A 21,171-nucleotide genomic window follows, 5' to 3' on the forward strand; every position below is an offset into this window, starting at 1 on the left:
GCCCAATCTCTCCAATCTCTCTGCGTAAGACAGCCCTGCCATCCCAGGAATCAACCTAGTGAATCTACGCTGCACTTCCTCAATTGCCAGAATGCCCTTCCTTAAACCTGGAGACCAAAACTGTACACAATATCCCAGGTGTGGTCTCACCAGGGCCCTGTACAAATGCAAAAGAACATCCTTGCTCTTGTATTCAATTCCCCTTGTAACAAAGGCCAACATTCCATTTGCCCTCTTCACTGCCTGTTGCACTTGCTCATTCACCTTCATTGACTGGTGAACTAGGACTCCTAGGTCTCTTTGCATTTCTCCCTTACCTAACTCGACACCGTTCAGACAATACTCTGCCCTCTTGTTCCTGCTTCCAAAGTGGATAACTTCACATTTATTCACATTGAATGACATCTGCCAAGTATCTGCCCACTCACTCAGCCTATCCAAGTCTCCCTGTATTCTCCTAACGTCCTCTTCGCATGTCACACTGCCACCCAGTTTAGTATCGTCAGCAAACTTGCTGATATAGTTTTCAATGCCCTCATCTAAATCATTGACATAAATTGTAAGGAGCTGTGGTCCCAATACAGAGCCCTGTGGTACCCCACTAGTCACCTCCAGCCAGTCTGAGAAACACCCATTCACTGCTACCGTTTGCTTTCTATCAGCCAACCAGTTTTCTATCCATGTTGAAACCCTGCCCCCAATGCCATGAGCTCTGATTTTACTCACCAATCTCCTATGTGGCACCTTATCGAATGCCTTCTGAAAATCTAGGTACACAACATCTACTGGCTTACCCTTGTCTAACATCCTTGTTACACCCTCAAAAAACTCCAATGGGGGAGGAAACTGGAGTACCCCACATGAGGAGAACATACAATCTCCGTACACACAGCGGAGAGAACCAAACCCCATCGATTATCACTGGTGCTATAAAATGATTGAGCTAACCACTACGCTATCGTGCTGTCCTGCTCCCAAACCACCCAGATATTGAACCTCATGTCATCCTTATCATCTTGATGCTCCCCACAAGCAAGTTCAAAGAAAGGCAACCAGTCCATAGAACATAAACTTTATGATAGTACAGCATAGTACAGGCCTTTTGGCCCATGATGTTGGGCCGATCTTTTAAACAACTCCAAGATCAATCTGAACTTTCTCTCCCACATCATGGACCCAGCATGTAAGTGCTATTACAAAGAATGTACAGCAGTGCCACTTACTTCCTTAGAACTTTGTGAAGATCCTGCATGACATCGAAAACTCTGACAAACTTCTGTAGACGTGTGGTGGAGAGTACACCGACTGGTTGCATGATAGCCTGGTCTGGAAACACCAATGCCCTTGAATGGTGAAACCTACAGAAGTATATGGATATGGCCTAGTCCATCATGGGAAAAGCCCACTGAGCACATCCACATGAAGCACTGTCATAGGAAAGCAGCATCCATCATCAAGGTCCCCCACAACCCAGGCCATGCTCTCCTCTCACTGCTTCCATTAGGAAGAAGGTACAGGAGCCGCAGGGATCAGGAACAGTCATTATCCACCAACCATCAGGCTCTTAAACCAGAGGAGATAACTTCACTCGCCCCAAACTTTCCCCACAACCAGTTGACTCGCTTTCAAGGACGCTTCATCTCATGTTCTCGATAAATATTGCTTTTTTTTCTTAAGTATTTGCACATTTTGTTGCCTTTCACACATCTGTTGATTTTTTTGCATTTACTGGGTAGCCTGCAAGAAAATGAATATGTGTACTTTGATAGTAAAGTTATCTTGAACCTTTAACCCTCCATTTTTCTTTCATCCATGTGCCAATCTAAGAGCCTCTTAAATGACTCTAATGCCTCTACCACCACCCCAGCAGCATTTTCCACGAAGCCACTGCTCTGTGTAAAGGCCTCCCTCTGACATCCCCCCAGTCACCTTAAAATTATGCCCTCCTGCATCAGCCATTTCCACTCTGAGGAAAAGGGGCCACTACATTAACGCCACTTATCTTTGGTTCCTTGACCTTCAATTTGACCAATGCAGCTTAAAATGCTGCTCACCCATTGCCAAATACTGTAATACAGGTATCAATATCCATTAACAGTCTCTTTACTTCAGTGCTTGCTGATACATGAAACGCTTCGGCACTCTCTCCTGGCCGAACATGAACGGCCCATGCCATCCATCCCGGTTATCACCTATTTATTGTGTGTGATGCCCTTTATCCCTTTTTAAAAGATTCACAGGGCCTACTCTGTTGTTGCAATTACAAAGGAGGCATGACAGTGGTGATATTTCATTGGGAGTTTGAGGAGAATTGGCACGTCACCACAGACACTCGCAATTTTCTGCGTGGAGGGCAGTTAACTGGTTGCATCACCGGCTGGTGTCGGGGACGGACCACTGCACAGAATCGGTAAAAAGCTGCAGAGGATTGTAAATTCGGCCGGCACTGCCTCCAGAACACCTTCAAAAGGCAGCATCCATCATTCAGGACCCCCTATCACCAGGACATGCCCTCTTCTCATCAAGGACGACGTACAGGAGCCTGAAGTCACACACTCAATGGCTGAGAAACTTTTTTTAAATATATACCTCTGTAATTCACAGATTTTATTATGTATTGCAATATACCGTTGGTGCAAAGCAACAACTTTCATGACCTATGCAGGAGATGCTAAACCAAATTCTGATTACTTTGTTTTCAATTAAAAAGTTGTTGGGTGACCTTGTATGTAGTTAGCCGGGAGACTGAATTCAAGATCCACTGCCGAGTAAGCATATGATGTTATGCAAGCTGGCCAGTAGTGTAGTGTCATCCACACCGGACTTCGAGGCGAGTGGTCCAGGGCCCGAATCCAGCAGGCTCCTTGCACGCTTTCCATTCGTGTTGGAGTGTTAAGCTAGCAACTCGGCCTCATAAAAAAAGCAAACAAAAGTGCTAAAGAAACGGCAAGGTCGCTGCCCATTGCACCACAAGGCGCAGAAAGGAACAATAACAAATAATACTCTGCATCAATATATTGTAGATTAGCAACCCATTAAGATGGTTTAACTTAAAGGAAGCGTATTAGCTAAGAAGGCAGAATACAGGGTTAAAGGCAGGATCCTTAGCAGTATGGAGGAACAGAGGGATCAAGGAGTCCATGTCCATAAATCACTCAAAGTTGCAATGCAAGTTGATAAGATGGTTAATAAGGCACATGGTGTGTTGGCCTTCGTTAGTCAGTGGACTGAGTTCAGGAGCCACAGGTAATGCTTCAACTTTATAAAATCCTGGCAAGACCACACTTGGAGTATTGTGTTCAGTTCTGCTTGCCTCACTACAGAAAGGATGTGGAAACTTTCGAGAGGATGCGGAGGAGATTTACCAGGATTAGAGAGCATGCCTTATGAAGGAAGGCTGAGCAAGCTGGGGCTTTTCTCTTTGGAGCACAGGAAGATGTGAGGTGACTTGATAGAGGTGTTAAAATGCTAATCTGAGGGGGCATAATTTTAATGTGATTGTAGGAGAGTATGGGGGGATATCAGAGGTAGGTTTTTTATTCAGAGAGTGGCATTCACTCCGAGGGTGGTAGAGTTATTTCAGATAGGCACGTGGATGAAAGAAATATGGAGGGGTATGTGGGAGGGAGGGATTAGGTTGATCTTAGGCTTGGTTAAAAGGTTGGCATAATATTGTGGGTCAAAGAGCCTGTACTGTGCTGTGATGTTCTATGTATGACATACAGACGCTTTACACTCATTGGAAGCTGCCTCAATGATAACAGCACCCTCTTCAGGTACTTTCCCCTTTTTCAGAAGATGCCAAAGAGTTGAGTCGCAGTTTGTTTACATCATGAGTCACTGCTGGATGATGTTGCTAATCCTTCAGTTGTTTAACTAAGCAACATCAAACGGCCCCTTAAAATTCAGTTTCCTCTCACAGAGCAGCCTCCCTTGAGTACGCCCCAATCATGAAGCAACCCACAATACCTCCTCCAAACCCAGAGCAGTGTTTAGGACCACAAGAGAATCTGCCATGCTGAAAATCCAGAACAACACCCACAAAAAGCTGGAGGAATTCAGTAGGCCAGGCAGCTTCTATGGAGAGGAATAAACAGTCAATATTTCGGGCAAAGACCCTTCATCAGGAGCTTGATAAAGAGTCACGGCCTGAAACTTTAACTGTTCATTCCCCTCCTTAGATGATGCTGAGTTCCTCCAGCATTTTGGATACGTAGTTCAGTGTTTAGGAATCTTCCTCTAACCTGCAACAGAGTTTGCAACTGTTTCACCTGTATCGGATTCTCAATGCACAACTTGCATCATTACGCATCAAGATTGGGATGAGTCACTTCTACCACTCAGCCACTTAAACAACTTTACAAATGTCTTCCTGGTTTGACTAGAGCTAGCAAACAGATCGCTTTAGCATGAGGGCAAAACCAATGACTTCTTCACCGCTGAAGTGTTATTTGCAAAATGAACGATCTCCAAACTTTATACATATTCAATTCATGGCTCCGTTGCACCTATAGTGGAATCTGCACTGTTTAGTACAATCACTTTACAGTGTCAGCAATCAATAACTGGGGTTCAATTCCCGCCACTGTCTGTAAGGAGTTGGTACGTTCTCCTCACGGCCACTTGGGTTTTGTGTGGGTGCTCCAGTTCCCTCCCACATTCCAAACATGATGGGATTAGGGTCTGGGGATGTAAGGCTGGCACTAGTCTCAAGCACAATTCTCAACTGGTGCAAAATGATACATTTCATTGTAAAATTCAATGTTTCCATAGAAAGTTAATTTCTTTAAAATACTCCTCCAAGAGGACCACAACCTTGTCGTAGGGTTTGGAGTGACCTGGAGGACTATATTGGCTGGAGTCAGGGCTTTATGCTTTGGCTCTTGATAGGGTCACCCATGCCAAACAGGTCAAAGGGTAGAGGACGGAGTAAGAGTGGTCCACCAGTCCTCCTTTACATCTGAGTGTGACGGTATTCCTGAGTCTCCACCCGGGACTTGCATGACTGACAGTCGTGAAAACTGTGAGGAAGCTACTGAGACGATGAGGGGAGACCTGAACACCACCAGAGATGCAGGCCCTTCCTTGCTGCCCTAAACGTCAGTGGCTTAACGGTCAGTTAGTATGCAAGTCTTTAAAATACAAGTTCTAGATATCGTGACCCGCTTGCACAATTTGTTCTTATTTCACGCATTGGATATTTGATGTTTTCTTGAACAGGTTCCATGGTGTTTCTTTGTTTCATGGCTGCCTGTGGGAGGACAAATCTCAAAGTTGTATTCTGTATTCTCCACATTTGAGGAAGGACATTCTTGCTATTGAGGGAGTGCAGCGTAGGTGATGCACCATCAATAACTCACTCTGAGATGTAAGGCAAGATATCGGCTTTTATTGACTGAAGAAGGAACCAGCAGTGAGTGACCATCATATTACATCCTGGAGAATGAGGCAGAGGATCAGACCTCGATCGCCTTTATACAGGGGCCTGTGGGAGGAGCCACAGGAGCAGTCAGAAGGGGGCGTGTCCAGACAGGCACATAGTTCACCACAATAGGTTCACAAGGTTAATTCCCGGAATGGCAGGACTGTCATATGTTGAAAGATTGGAGAGACTGGGTTTGTATACACTGGAATTTAGAAGGATGAGAGGGGATCTGATTGAAACATATAAGATTATTAAGGGATTGGACACACTGGAAGCAGGAAGCATGATCCCGCTGATGGACGAATCCAGAACTAGAGGCCACAGTTTAAGAATAAGGGGTAGGCCACTTAGAACAGAGATGCGGAAAAACTTTTTCAGCCAGAGAGTGGTGGATATGTGGAATGCTCTGCCCCAGAAGGCAGTGGAGGCCAAGTCTCTGGATGCATTCAAGAGAGAGTTAGATAGAGCTCTTACAGATAGCGGGGTCAAGGGATACGGGGAGAGGGCAGGAACAGGGTACTGATTGTGTATGATCAGCCATGATCACAGTGAATGGCGGTGCTGGCTAGAAGGGCCGAATGGCCTACTCCTACATCTACTGTCTATTGACTATTGTTTGTTGTATATATATAGTACCTTGATAATAGGTGAACTTTGAATTTGGAATCTTTGAATGACCTGTTTTGCAAAAGATGGACACTTACTATGGCCAGTGGGAGCTATTTCAAGCTGAAAGTTTCACCTGTACACCACAAGACCTTGACTCAAGTTCACTTTGAAAAGAGCCATAAATAGACCACAAACTCTCCCTAAGTTCTCATGAAAAGTGAGTAACAGTAAGAGGCATCAATTACTGGTTACACATGAGACTGCGGCCGTTGTAATCCGTAGCAAGAGGCAAACTGCTGGAGGAACTCAGCAGGTCAGGGGTCTCGACCTGAAATAGTGACGGTCCATTTCCCTCCCTAGATACTGCTAAGCCCACCGAGTTCCCCTTTTGCTTTTTGATAGAGTGCAAGTTTCAGCTTTCATCGCTCAACTACAGGTATTCAAGCAGCCCGATACAGGTAGGAACAACGCAACATCCTGTGAGGTGAGACATTATGTGCAAAGAGCACGAGCAGCAATTATTCTCATTATAACCCTCCACGCCCTGGATGCTGATATTCCAGAATCAATGGCACATGCTGCCTCAATCCAACAGTGTTCATGGTGTCCCGGTGCCTCGAGCTTTCCACAATTATAGAGCTGCTTGTGACTATTAAAGATATAGAGCACCATTCACAATTCCTAACACTCGAATCTTTCTCTGAAAGGTGACAGAAGCCTGCCATTAAGGTTCTTTCACAGAGACATAGAGCTCTACAGCGCAGAAGCAGGCCCTTTGGTCCATCTAGTCCATGCCAAACTATTTTTCTTCCTAGTCCCATCGACCTCTATAGCCCTCCGTACCCCTCCCATCCATGTACACAGGCAAATTTCTCATAAATGTTCAAATCGAACCAGCTTCCACTACTTCTGCTGGCCGTGTGTTCTGTTTCTTTTATAACGCACACACCACAGTCCCAGCACAACACCGCCACGTCAGAGGCACTGACCTTTAAGAAAGGTATTAATCCGATGTTATGCAGCCTGCAAAGATTTCTTGGCACAAGATAAGTGGTTGGGAAGTTTTCCCAAGGTACCTGTGCCAACATCCCACCCTCTGCCTTCACCACAAAAGAATAGATTAATTGACCATTTGTCACTTAACATAAAACATAGAACAATTACAGAACAGTACAGTTCCTTCAGCCCACATGTTCTTCTAACCTTTTAACCTACTCTAAGATCAATCTTACCATTTCCTCCTATATAGCCCTTCATTTATTTCATCCATGTGCCAATCTAAGAGTTTCCTAAATGCCCCCAACATATCTGCCTCTGCCAACACCCCTGGCAATGTGTTCCACACACCTAATATTCTCTATGTAAAATATTTACCTCAGACATGCTCCCTATACCTTCCTACAATCACCATAAAATTATGCCCTCTTTTATTAACCATTTCTGTTCGGGGAAATGTCCCTCGATTTATGCTTCTTATCGTCTTGTACACCTCTATCAAATCATCTTTCATCCCCCTTTATTCCAAAGAGAAACTCCCTAGCTTACTCAAGCCAGCCTGATAAAAACATGCTCTTTAACCCAGGAAGTATGCTGGTAAATCTCCTCCGCACCCTCTCTGAATTTCCCACATCCTTCCTATAATGGTACAGCAGAACTGAACACAATACTCCAGGTGTGCTGACGGGCTAGTTCACTGCACAAAATGGCCGCTGCGATCACTCACACAAGAGTGGGTGCACAGGTCGATTCATCACATGCGAGGCATGGATGGGCATTTGCAGAAGCAGTAAAACCATGCCACACAGTTTTATAGCCTCCCTCTCTTTCTGTTCTGAAAACACGCTAGTCCTTGGTTTACTGACACTGGCCGTGAAATGCCATAGGAGTTCTCCTGGTCTTCTGTCATAATTCCAGTGGCCATGGAAAGCAGAGGAAAATAAGGGAGATATAAAAGTTTTGCTAACAATTTAACTTGCCCTCAAAATGACCCAGGTGCAGGAGGAAATAACTTAAATCAGTTAAGTAAATGTTACTGTAAAAGGAAATTAAATTCTGCGTTAAGTAGGTCACTCGATTATAAGGGAATTAATTACTATAAAGAAATAGGTATAATTATGACATTTGGATGATGCATTCACTTCAGTCATGCTCCTCTTTACCAATAAAGATGTCATCAGCATTCAGATTGTGGGAGATGGAAGATAAGCCCAGCATCACTAAGGCACACTTTACCCCCCTTGTACCATGGGAAAAAACTGCTCCGAGCATCACTGTGCTCCTGTGACATGGATATTGTGGTGATCCAACTTTCTGTAACATATACACTCAGTGACTACATTATTAGGTACACCTGCTCATTAATGCAAATATCTGATCAGCCAATCATGTTGTAGCAACTCAATGAACAAAAGCATGCAGACATGGTCAAGAGATTCAGTTGTTGTTCAGACCAAATAGTAATGAGGAAGAAATGTGGTCTAAGTGACTTTGTCTGTGGAACAATTGTTGGTGCCAGATGGGGTGGTTTGAGTATCTCAGAAACTGCTGATCTCCTGGGATTTTCAAACACAACAGCCTCTAGAGCTTACAGAGAACAGCTAGTGGGCAGAAGTTCTGTGGGTGAAAGCGCCTTGTTAATGAGAGAGGTCAGGGGAGAATGGTTCAAGCTGACAGGAAGGTGACAGTAACTCAGACAACCACAGCGGTGTGCAGAAGAGCACCTCTGAATGCACAACACACCAAGCGTTGAAACGGATGGGCTGCAGCAGCAGAAGAGACCAGGAACTTACATTCACTGGCCACTCTATCAGGTCCAGGAGGTATCTGATAAAGAGAGTATCAGCATATAATTTGCGGGTGATGCCCTGCATTGGTCCCACAATTTTACACCCTTACACCTGGAAAAAAAAAAGATGGTATTATGCTGTCCCTGTGACATTGCTGTGCTGTGATCCTTTACACCCTTACAACAAGTAAAGCTCTCAGTATGACTCTGCTCCTGTGTCATGGCTCTTGCAATGATCCAACGCTCTGTCACAAATGATCTTGGAGTGGATTGAATTTGTTTGCATGGAGCTCTGGGACTGACATTTACCACGGCAGTGATCTACCTCCTGGCACATGCCCCACTCCACTGGCCGGAGACTCAGCCATCACACAGGGAGTAAAGCCACAGCCACTCTTCACTGATATGAACACTAACAGCAGACCAACAAATCTGAAGGGCCCAGAGCAACTACTAACGTAAAAATGAAATACACTGCTGCCAGTGCCGGATTAACCCGGTAGCAAAAGCAGCACATGCTCCGGGCCCCGCATTTTCGAGGGCCCTGCACTAAATGCTTGCAAGCTGCAGTCTGGTGAAATCGGCATCTCACCGTATCCTCATGACGATCAGGCAACGCTGGCATGGTATGTGTGCGCAGGCGTGTGCTGGCTCCTCGCTGTGTCGTGGTGACCTTTGTGCTACCTCCCACGATCCCAGGCCGCTGCAGCGTGCGCTGTTACGCCACTGGAGGGTGCGGCCACGGTGAGCCTGCGACACGGGATGTGCGACTCAACAGTTTCATGTGACCCAGTTCATGATTCCTCATTTTTTTTCCTGATTATAGGTAGTCTGAACCAGCTCAGGAACATACAAGATTGGATTAGACTGTGAGTTTCAACCTGTATTTCCCAATTGAAATGAGTTTCAATAATCAACAAAACAGATAATTTTCAGAACACTATTCCTTGTTGGTTGTTGAGTCCTTGTGATCCACACTCGCTCATAGCCACAACAGTCACATAAATCTGTTATTGTTCACTAGTCTTTGTTGATACTGCGATTTAGCTTTTGTAACATCAACTTTTTGTTTTTAAGTGTATATTTCATTAATTTTTTTCCATTGCAGACGGCAATGAGCAATAGAGCCAGAGATACTGGATGTCACTATGCTTCTGGAAGTGCAAAACCTAAAGCAAAGGAAGAAAAAGAAAGAAGAGACCAACTTGTGTTATCAAAAACACAAAAAAAAAGTTGACAGAATATTTTAAAAATGAACTAAGGAGCACCATGGGTCAAAACAGATTGATCAATCTCACTCGAATGAGCATTGAACATGAACTTCTGCGTGAAATAGACATTTCCAGTATCATCAACAAATTTGCTCATGCTACATCTAGAAAATGTAACTTTTTAATTGTAGTTTTGTTACTTTTGACATTTGAAATTAATACCTACATGTAAGCAATACTACTACTGAAGTGTCAAACATTTGTCGTATTATCTGGCTGCACAGCAAATGAAAAAATTGAATTACTTTACTATGCAGGTAAATAATTTATGTTTTAATACCTATGTGCATTTTTCAAATATAGGGCCCCTTTATAACATATGCTACAGGCCTCGAACGAGCTTAATCCAGCCCTGAGCACTGCCACATCGTCAGATTACATTGATGAAGTCCACACGGTGTGAGATGGATGAACCAAGCTCTCCACTTCATTCAGCTGTTAGCCAAAATGATGTTCTATATAATCCTAAGGACAAAGGTACTAACACCAGCATACTGGAGGAGGCCAACATGAACTGCATCTCCATCATGATAAAACAACACCAACAGGTCAGGTCATCTGGATGTCCAACTCACGTCACCCCAAACTGATCCTTTATTCCCAGTTGAAGGAAGGTCAGGGAGCATCTGGTGGGCAAAGGAAGTGCTTCAAAAATAACATCAAAATCAGCCTGAGGAAATCCAACATTACATCTGAAAACTGGGAAGACACTGCACACGATGGATACACTGGTGAATTCTGTTCGAGAGGGGGTTGCACTAATGAGAGTGACCTCCACTGTGCCACAAAGGACAAGCAGCAGCTATGAAAGGAGAGGCTGAACAACCAACAGACCCGAACACTAACCACAGCCACCAACGCACCAGAAAGTTGGATCCCAGATCAGCCTCTTCAGCCACCTAAGGACCCACCAATAGACAACCCTTAAGGAGAACATCATACTCAACCCAAGAGATCACCTAGTACTTCTCATCCTATGCCTTATGAAAGGACATTATAAAGGGCAACACAAACAGTGCTGGAGAAACTCAGCAGGCCAGGCAGCATCTCTGGAAAAGTTGACGTTTCAGTCCAAAACCCTTCATTGGACAAATCAAAGGGAATATCTTCACACCTATGTGTGCCTTGTGTCTTTATCACCGTGGTTTTATAATGTACGTGCCCTATTGGAAGGCTGCTGACAGCATCTTGTATGGCACCATGCTACCCCCACCCCCACTCCCCATGACATCACGGGTCTACTTCACTGATGTCATGAAGAGAGAAAGGGACAGAGTGAGGACAGGGAGAAATGGAAAGACAAGTGAAAGAAAGAGAGAGAGAGAAAAAATTGAAACAGAATGTGTGTGTGTGAGAGAGAGAGAGAGAGAGAGAGAGAGAGAAAAAGTGAGGCAATCAGTAGAAAAAGAGAAAGGGAGAAAATAAATGAATGTAGTTGGTTGTGGGAGTTTTAGAGAGGGAGCAGAGGACATTTACCAGGATGTGGCCTGGATTAGAGAGTGTGTCTTATGAGGAAAGATTGACTGAGTTGGGGCTTTTCTCTTTGAAGTGAAGGAGATGTGAAATGACTTGATAGAGGTATACAAGGTGACAAGAGGCACAGATCAAGTGGACAACCAGAGAGTTTTCCCCAAGGTGGAAATGAGGGGGGCATAATTTTAAGGTGACTTGACTCCATTCACCAAGCTAAAATGTTGAAGATCCTGAAAGCTTATGGAGTGCCAGACCATCTACTGAGAGTTCAGCTATACCAAGACCATGGCAAAAGTCGTATCACCAGATGGAGAAACAGCAGTGTTCGAGCTCTGATGCACCATCAGTAACTCACTCTGAGACGTAAGGCGAGATATCGGCTTTTATTGACTGGAAGAAGGAACCAGGAGTGAGTGACCATCATACTACGTCCTGGAGACTGAGAGAGGGCATAGGCCTCAGATCGCCTTTATACAGGAGTCTGTGGGAGGAGCCACAGGAGCAGTCAGCAGGGGGCACGTCCAGACAGGCACACGTAGTTCACCACATTCACCCCCCCTTTGTTTAAAAGAGTCCCCATGTGGCAAAGTTTCTTACAAGTCAAGTCTATCAGGTGGTCGAATCTGTCGCTGCGATCTACGTAGCACTGGTTGTGATTGCACGGATGCCGGCGACATTGGCGATTGCACAGGGGACGGAGGTTGTGCTTGTTCCAGCCCACTAGGCGCCGGTGATCCCTCACGCATGTGCAAGGCGCCTGGTATATATGCGTACGAAACGCCCGGTATACAAGTGTCGTGAGGAGTCTGTGTAGGGCCTGGTGAGCACGGTGTCACCTCAGGTGCAGGGTTCATAGTTACCGGAGAGTCTTCAGGGTAGTGGTCTGCTGCACCTGCGGGTGCCAGGTCGCGGCTCAAGACCGTGTCCTCCCACCCATCAGGTAAGACCACGTAGGCATATTGGGGGTTCGCATGTAGAAGGTGAACCCTCTTGACCAGCGGGGAGTATTTATTGCTCCTCACATGTTTCCGGAGCAGCACTGGCCCCGGGGACGTCAGCCAAACTGGTAGGGTGGTCCCAGTGACAGACTTCCTGGGAAAAAAGAATAGGCGTTCGTGAGGGGTGGCATTGGTGGACGTACATAGCAGAGAGCGGATAGAGTGGAGTGCCTCAGGGAGGACCCCGCTGTTGGTTGCTGAACAGGAACGCAACCGAGCACTGGTCGGTCAGCAAGGTGAACCTTTTGCCAGCAAGATAGTGCCTCCAGTGCCTAACAGCCTCCACTATGGCCTGGGCTTCTTTCTCCACTGCGGAGTGCCGAATTTCGGAGCCTTGGAGGGTGTGAGAAAAGAATGCTACTGGCCTGCCTTCCTGATTGAGGGTAGCAGCCAGAGCAAAATCAGAGGCGTTTATGCAAAGCAGCTTCCAGAGCGTTGGCCGTCTCGATCACCGAGCGTAAGGTAAGGTTGGCATTTTCCAGCAGCCGCTGGCGCGTGTACACTGACCTCAGTCCCGTCACAAAGGCGTCTCGCACTAGCAGCTCCGCATGCTGTTCTGCCATGAGTGTCTTGCAGTCACAAGTGTCTGTAGTGCTCGGAGAAACTCAGCGCACGATTCGCCAGGCCGCTGTCGCCGGGTAGCTAAACGATGTCTTGTGTAGACAGTGTTCACCGGCCGCAGGTTCTGTCTTTTGAAGGCGTCCAGTGCCCCTTCGTAGGTCAGCAGGTCCTGGATAATGGAGTAAACTTTTGGGGTGACCCTTGAGAGGAGAATTCTGTACATAACGGCAGGGTCAGTCGCACGAAGCTCCGCCAAGTATGATTGGAAGCATGCAAGCCAGTGTTCAAAAGCGAGAGCTGCTTCAGGGTCTTGAGGGTCCAAATCCAACCGGTCCGGACGCAAAACGGGTTCCATGTTTTAAAATTTCCAGTCAATAAAATTGATGCACCATCAGTAACTCACTCTGAGAAGTAGGCGAGATATCGGCTTTTATTGACTGGAAGAAGGAACCAGGAGTGAGTGTCCATCATACTACATCCTGGAGACTGAGGCCGAGCGTCAGGCCTCAGATCGCCTTTACACAGGGGCCTGTGGGAGGAGCCGCAGGAGCAGTCAGCAGGGGGCGTGTCCAGACAGGCACATGTAGTTCACCACAAGCTCCTAGCTGGTGTGCTGCAAGGAGACACTCTGGAACTTTGCATCTTTATAATCATCCTTGATTACGCTTTACATCAAGCTACCAAAGATTATGACGAGCAACACACACAAAATGCTGGTAGAACGCAGCAGGTCAGGCAGCATCTATGGGGAGAAGCACTGTCGACGTTTTGGGCCGTGACCCTTCGTCAGGGCTAACTGAAAGGAAAGATAGTAAGAGATTTGAAAGTAGGAGGGGGAGGGGAAAATGCAAAATGATAGGAGAAGTCTGGGGGGGGGGGGGGAGGGGGATGGGGTGAAGCTGAGAGCCAGAAAGGTGATTGGCAAAAGGGATACAGAGCTGGAGAAGGGAAAGGATCATGGGACTGGAGGTCTAGGGAGAAAGATAGGGGCAGGGCGGGGGGGGGGGGGGAGGAGGATTATGACGAGCTTGGTTTTACCATAAAACCAGGATGAACCAAAAGAGTCAGACCAGTTTTGCTCACAGATCTCGATTTTGCAGATGACATAGTCCTGCTCTCTGACCAGATGGAGGAAGCACAGCAGCTACTGACCAAAGTGGAAACAGAGTGCAATAACGTTGGACTTCACCTAAACGCTAAAAAGTCAGAGTACCTGGCATTCAACTGCGACGAAGGTACTCTCAAGACCATAAAGAATGATACCATTAAGAAAGTCTTAGACTACAGGTACGTCGGGTCAAGGATGATGAGTTCGGAGAAGGACATAAAGATAAGGAAGGCGCTGGCGTGGAGGGCTGTGAACGACATGAAGGAAATCTGGAGGTCGAACCTGACTGGAGGCTCAAAAAGAGGATCTTCATGGCAGTCAGAGAGTCCATTCTCACGTACGGATGTGAGACGTGGACACTCACCAAGACCTTGAGAAAGTCACTAGATGGTTGCTATACACGAATGCTCTGGATGGCTCTTGGCGTGAGTTGGCAGCGGCACATGATGAACGTCGAGCTCTATGACGACCTATTGCTCCCTAATAAAATCGAGGCAAAAAGACTGCAACTAGCGGGGCACTGTCTACGCCACCCTGAGCTACCTGCCAGCCTAGTCATCACATGGGAGGATGAACCCTGGACTATGAACCCAAGACTATGGTCAACACGCTCCTAGAAGATAGCGGCACGGCTAATGCAGATGAACTGAACACACTGATGAGGGAGAGGGAGGAGTGGAGAGTCCGTCATCATGCCCGACGCTGGCCCCCTAGGCCTGAGTTGACGTAGTAGTAGGAGGAGGAAAGTATGGGGCGGGGGGGTGTCAGACATAGGTTTCTTACACAAAGAGTGGTGAGTGCGTGGAACGCACTGTCAGGGTGGTGGAAGAAATGGATACATTCGGGACATTTAAGAGTTTCTTCGATAGGCACGTGGATAAAGGAAAAGTGGAGGGCTATGTCGGAGGGAAGGGTTAGCTTGATCTTAGAGTAGGTTAAAAGGTTGGCACAATATTATGAGCTGAAGGGCTTGTAATGTGTATTAATGTTCCATGCTCTTTGAAGAAGAAAGCTGGAAATCCAGAAAAACACATGACAAATGCTGGAGGACCTCAGCAGGTCAGGCAGCTTCTACAGAGGGTTGTAGATTCAACCAGCTCCATCAGGGACACGAGCCTCCCCACCATTGAGGTCATCTTCAACAGGCGGTGCCGTCGATCAGCAAGGACGCTCACCATCTGGGACATGCCCTCTTCTCATTACTACCATCAGGGAGGAGGTGCAGGAGCCTGAAGACCCATGCTCAATTTTTAGTAACCACTTCTTCATCCCTGCCTTCAGATTTCTGAAAGATGAATGGACTCGTGATCACTAGATTACTACTCCTCTTTCACACTATTTATTCATTTTATGACATAGTAAATTTTGTCTTTCATTGTTCTGCTGCCACAAAGCAACAAATGTCACAAAGCCTCACAGCCCATTCCCTCCGCTGCACCGACAAAGTGCGTTGCATTCGGTGCAGCTGAAATGCAGCGCCATTTGCAGGAAACGCACAAGCCAAACCTGGCATTGAGAGATAAAAGCCGAATCCACTGTTACTCCGATTACAAACACAGAGATCTGCCGATGCTGGAAATCCAGAACAACACACACAAAGTGCTGGAGGAACTCAGCAGCTCAGGCAGCATCTATGGAGGGTGTTGGCCCAAGATGTTGACTTTTTATTCCCCTCCAGTGATGTTGTATGACCTGTTGAGTTCCTCCAGCATTTTGTGTGAATAATGTTTTATGTTACAGTGATGTTCACTGGGGGCTACCCCTTTGCTAGAAAACTGCAAGTGTCCATTCTTCTTCAGGATAGCAGCATATTTCTTAAAGAGAGGGCCTCATTTTAATGACACACTTTAGCCAACACCTGCACCAACTTTGCCATTCCTACTAATGAATTATTGGTAATACTTATCTTTCGGAACCGTGCTTGTGAGTGGTGGGAGAATGGAGGGGAACTAAATCGTTTCATAAATTAAGTGATAGAACACAGGATAGTACGCACAGTACAGGCCCATTCAGTTCCGACCTTATAGCTTACTCTAAGATCAATCTAAACCTTCCCTTGGAGGGTAACCTAATTGGTGGAAATGTACACATTTGACAACCACTGACATTGAGTTGGGGTTTCACTTTAAAAGGCCAGACTGATGTGATGATATAATTGTGTAAAGTTTTTACTGTGTTTTGTGTTCAGTGTCTGGAGTGGAATAAGTGAACGTTACGGCTTTTCTTAAACATAAAACACCTCCACTGTGTTTATCTTGGGCACTAGCCTACAAAGTACCCAGGACATCTATAGGCAGCAGTGTCTCAGAAAGGCAGCGTCCATTATTAAGGACCTCCAGCACCCAGGGAATGCCCTTTTCTCACTGTTACCATCAGGGAGAAGGTACAGGAGATTGAAGGTACACACTTAGCTATTCAGGAACAGCTTCTCCCCCCCCGCCATCCGATTCCTAAATGGACATTGAAAATTTGAACACTACCTCACTTTTTTTTAATATACAGTATTTCAGTTTTTGCACATTTTAAAACCTATTCAATATACATAATTGATTTACATGTTTATTTATTATTATTTTATTTATTATTAATATTATTTTCTTTTTTTCTCTGCTAGATTATGTTTTGCATTGAATTGCTACTGCTAACAAATTTTACATCACCTACCAGTGATAATAAACCTGATTCTGATTCACAAAAACTTAACGATGACGACCCTGAAGCTCTAGGATGATTCCAGAGTTATTAAACACGTCAGCCAATGTGGTCGCTTTAAAACCGCCCAGAGTTTTGGGAGCAAAATGGCATTGTATGGTTCATACAGGCCAAGACCCTTGCCCAGGCTCAGTGATGCTAAGCTATCAGAGCTAATGGACCATATACTCTCTCCTGGGAAATCAGCACCCTTGTTTTGTTTTTAAAGAACTCTTCATGCAGCAAATGCCTGATCAAGTTCACATAGCCCTTGCTAATACTCTTGTGAAGTCCTTTCTAAAATGGCTGATAGTCTACACTCAGCTAGCCAGCGGTGCATAATTCCTCCTCTTTTCCCAGCCTCAGTAAACCCAATCAGCAAGCCCTTCAACATAAGCACACAGAACAGACTACTAACGAATGCCGCAAAACAGACGACACCAGGTCTGTGTTTTCACCAAGCTCATTTTGGTACGAACACTAGGGAGCGCCAACTGCCTTGCAGCATCAACAGTGCCAGTGCATCTGGACATCAGAGGTCTGTGACCTCCATGCTGCCAGGATAGTCTACGGTTCATTGCGTTCGTCTTTTCAGGGTGATGCTACCTGTGTGACATGGGTGCACTGGAGGCTACCAAAAGCAGCGGGATCTAGACTTGTGGCACACGACAGGTGATGCTCTGCTTCAGTTGGGCTTCATCCTGGCTAAAGTGGCTAGACCTCTGCTCAGTGCAAATTTCCTGTGAGCGCAAGGACAATTAGTTGACATTACCAACCGCCAGCTGGTGGATGTCAAGGATTTTGGGTCATTACCCTGCTCCCCTCGTTAGTTCCCCACAACGACTATGTCAAACGCGCACACCACCACATGCAAGTTTACTCAACTGCTGGGAGAATTCCCAAACCTCGCCAAGCCCACATTCCCCGCGACAGTCACAAAACATGGGGTCGAGCACCGCATTCCCACGACTGGCCCGCCTGCCCACGCCCACACGCATAGACTGGACCCAGAAAAGTTGGCAACCGCGAAGGCCGAGCTTGCCAGACTCAGAACTGTTCGCTGGTCGAATCGACCCTGGGCTTCGTCCCTTTATACGGTTCCCAAGTCCAATGGCGGTTGCCGCCTTTGTGGCAATTACTGACATCTTAATGAGGTCATCACCCCCCATCATTACCCGGTCCCACATATACAAGACTTCTCGGCACGGTTAGCCAAAAGGAATTTTTTCCAAAGTCAGTCTAGTTAGAGACTTCCATTGGGTGCCTGTGTGCTTGGGGGACATTCACAAAACAGCTGTGATAACCCCACGGAGTGATCTCATATGCCATTTGAGCTGAAAAGTGCACTTTACCACCACTGATAGACTCTGTATTAAAAGGCTTAGATTTCTTTTTGTTTGCCTGGATGATATATGTGTCAAAGGTGCATCCAAATCCGAACACATTTCTCATCTCCGCACTTTTTGAGCACTTAAGCCGACACGGGTTGATCAGTAACCCTGCTAAATGCCAGTTTGAGTCATCAGCCATTGACTTCCTCAGCCACTGCATCTCTGCAGAAGGTATGAAACCCCTCCCATCAAAGGTAGCCGCTATTATTTCCTACCTCCCCCCACACCTTTAGGTTTTAGGTTTGGAGAATTTCTACCATTGCTTCGTTCGGCAATCTGCTGAACTTATTCTCCTCCGCACAGTGCACTTGAAGGCAGTGCCCCTAATCAGTGCTTGACTAGTTAGCGGACATAACCAGGGCATTTGATGACACCAAAGGAGGTCTTTCCAATGCAACTCTACTGGCATAGCCACTCCCCTGTGCACCCAAAGCCATTACAACAGATGCTTCTGACTATGCTGTGAGTTCTGTGCACGACAGTTGGTCAGAGGCCTGTGACAGCCTCCCTCAGCCAGCAGCTCCATCCCCCCAAAAGGAGGTTCAGCATATCTGACCATGAGCTTCTCGGTCTCTATCTGGCTGTTTGCCATTTTCATTTTCTTTGTGAGCATTGCCATTTCACAGCGTTCATTGACCACAAACCCCTCGTGCATGCCAAGATATCGGACCTTTGGCCTGCACAGCATCAACACCACCTGGCCTGAATATCTGAGCTCACAACTGAGAAACAATTGGAAAATAATGCCGAGGCTCATCGCCTCTCAGCAAGGCCATACACATGGGAGTTGACTATGCCGCATAGTAGACGACCAAGTTACTGGCCCAGAGATTCAGGCTTACCAAACAGTAGTCAAGGGCCTGCAGCTGGCTGACAGTAAGTCCAGGGATGCTGGGGTTTCTCTCCTGTGCAATGAGTCAACGGGCCACCCTTGCCCCATAATGTCTGCAAACTGAAGGCGGACTTTTTTTTTTAGCTCCATACATGGTCTTTTGAATCCAGGCCGGAAGGCCTCACAGAAACTGGTTGCACTAAAGCTTGTGTGACACGGCCTTCAAAAGGATGTGCATGTTTGGAGCGCGGCCTGTGTGGAGTGCCAGTGGGCAAAAATTAACCATCATGTCCAGGTGCCATTGGCACATTTGAGGTCCCAGAGTGACTGTTTGACCATGTCAATATAGACCTTGTTGACCTTCTTTCTCCCCCCCCCCCCCCAATGGTTTCACGCACCTCCATAGTGGGCGAGAGGATATCCCTCTAGTATCAACAACGGTTACAGACACAGATTGGGTATTCATCAGCACCTGGGCTGCTCAGTTTGGCAGCCCATCTGATATTTCCTCTGACAGCATTTCAGACCTCCGGGTGCGGTGACCCAGAACCTCGGCACCAGGCTACATCACACCACAGCGTATCCCCCGCAGTCCAATGGCCTATGCAAGTGGTTTCACCGTTCCTTAATGGCTACTCTAAGGGCTTCCCTGACCAATGAGTGTTGGCATGATCATCTCCCGTGGGTTCTGCTGGGGTTCAGAACTGCTCCAAAAGAGGGCCTGCAGTCGTCCATGGCTGAGTTGGTGTACGGGCAGCCATTACAAGTGCCAGGTGATTTTTTTTCCCGACACCACGACTGCTGAGTCGGCTTTTCAACAGCTTTCCAATCCCCATCTTCCATCATGGCGTACAGCACTCTTGGTTCCTGTTGACCTACATTCCACCTCGTTGGTTTCCATCCACCACGATGCACACCATCATCCCCTTAGACCCTCACGATGGCCCGTTCCACATTTTGGAATGGAGAGGAAAGACTCCAGTCACAGATGAGAAGGGCAAACCGGAATGTGTTTCGGTCGATCAACAAGCACTACCATGCTCCTGCCATCGCCACGTGACCATGAGCGTGTCAATACACTCTGGATGAGTTTGAGGCACTTGCTGTTCCTCCATCTGTGGAATGAAGGACCCGAGCTGGGCGGCTCGTCCGGGCGCCAGACAAGCTCACCGTGCCGGATTTAGTGAATTCTGGGGGGGTGGGGGGCTGCATAGGTTAATGTAACTGAAGGACTTGCTCATAATTCACAACCACTGATATTGAGTTGGCGTTCACCTTAAGAGGCTGGTCACATGTGATGATGTATTACGTGAAGTTCTGTGACTTTGCTTTTGGTGTTTAGTATTTGGAGAACCATAAGTGAGTTTTTTTTTACAGTATTTCTTAAGCATAAACTGCCTCACGTTGTTTTATTTGTGAAAACCTACATCCATATTTAAAGGTTTCTTAAATGCCCCTAATGTATCTGCTCCCACCACCATCCCTGGCAGAGCATGCCAGGCACCCACTACTCCACCACTCTCTGTATAAAGAATTTACCTCTGACTTCCTTCTTAAAAACTTTCCTCCAATCATCTTAAAATGAAGTGCCCTCACATTAGCCACTTCCGCCCTTGCAAAAGGTCTCGGGCTGTCCCCTCGATTTGTGCCTCTTATCAGCTTGTACACCTCTATCAAGTCACCTCTCAACCCCCCTTCACTCCAAGGGGGACTCCCTTGTTTGCTTAACCTATCCTAAACCTAGCAAAGCACACAAACTGCTGGACGAACTCAGCCCGTCAGGCAGGTTTGGAAAGGAATAGAAAGTCAACGTTTTGAGCCGGGACCTGAAACATCAATGCTTTATTCCTTGCCACAGATGCTGCCCGACCCGCTGAGTTCCTCCAGCAGTTTGTACGTGTGACTCCAGATTTCCAGCAACTGCAAGATCTCTTGTTTCCCACACCAGTGAGTCATTGACCACAGCTGTTTGGCGTTGGGTATACCACAGGCTTTTTTCGTTGCATCTTACTTTTACTGCGTTGAGG

General features: G+C 46.6%; 1 long non-coding RNA gene across 1 annotated transcript; it reads left to right on the forward strand.

Moving 5' to 3' along the window:
- The first annotated feature begins 3,315 nt into the window (after positions 1 to 3,315).
- LOC132397706 (uncharacterized) lies at positions 3,316 to 10,294 on the forward strand. The gene is made up of 3 exons (XR_009513417.1): positions 3,316 to 3,443; positions 9,646 to 9,688; positions 9,928 to 10,294. It is a non-coding gene; the product is annotated as an uncharacterized LOC132397706 (long non-coding RNA).
- The last annotated feature ends 10,877 nt before the right edge of the window (positions 10,295 to 21,171 follow it).

The sequence above is a fragment of the Hypanus sabinus genome, chromosome 8 (assembly GCF_030144855.1).
Source record: "Hypanus sabinus isolate sHypSab1 chromosome 8, sHypSab1.hap1, whole genome shotgun sequence".
NCBI classification, from domain to species: Eukaryota; Metazoa; Chordata; class Chondrichthyes; order Myliobatiformes; family Dasyatidae; genus Hypanus; species Hypanus sabinus.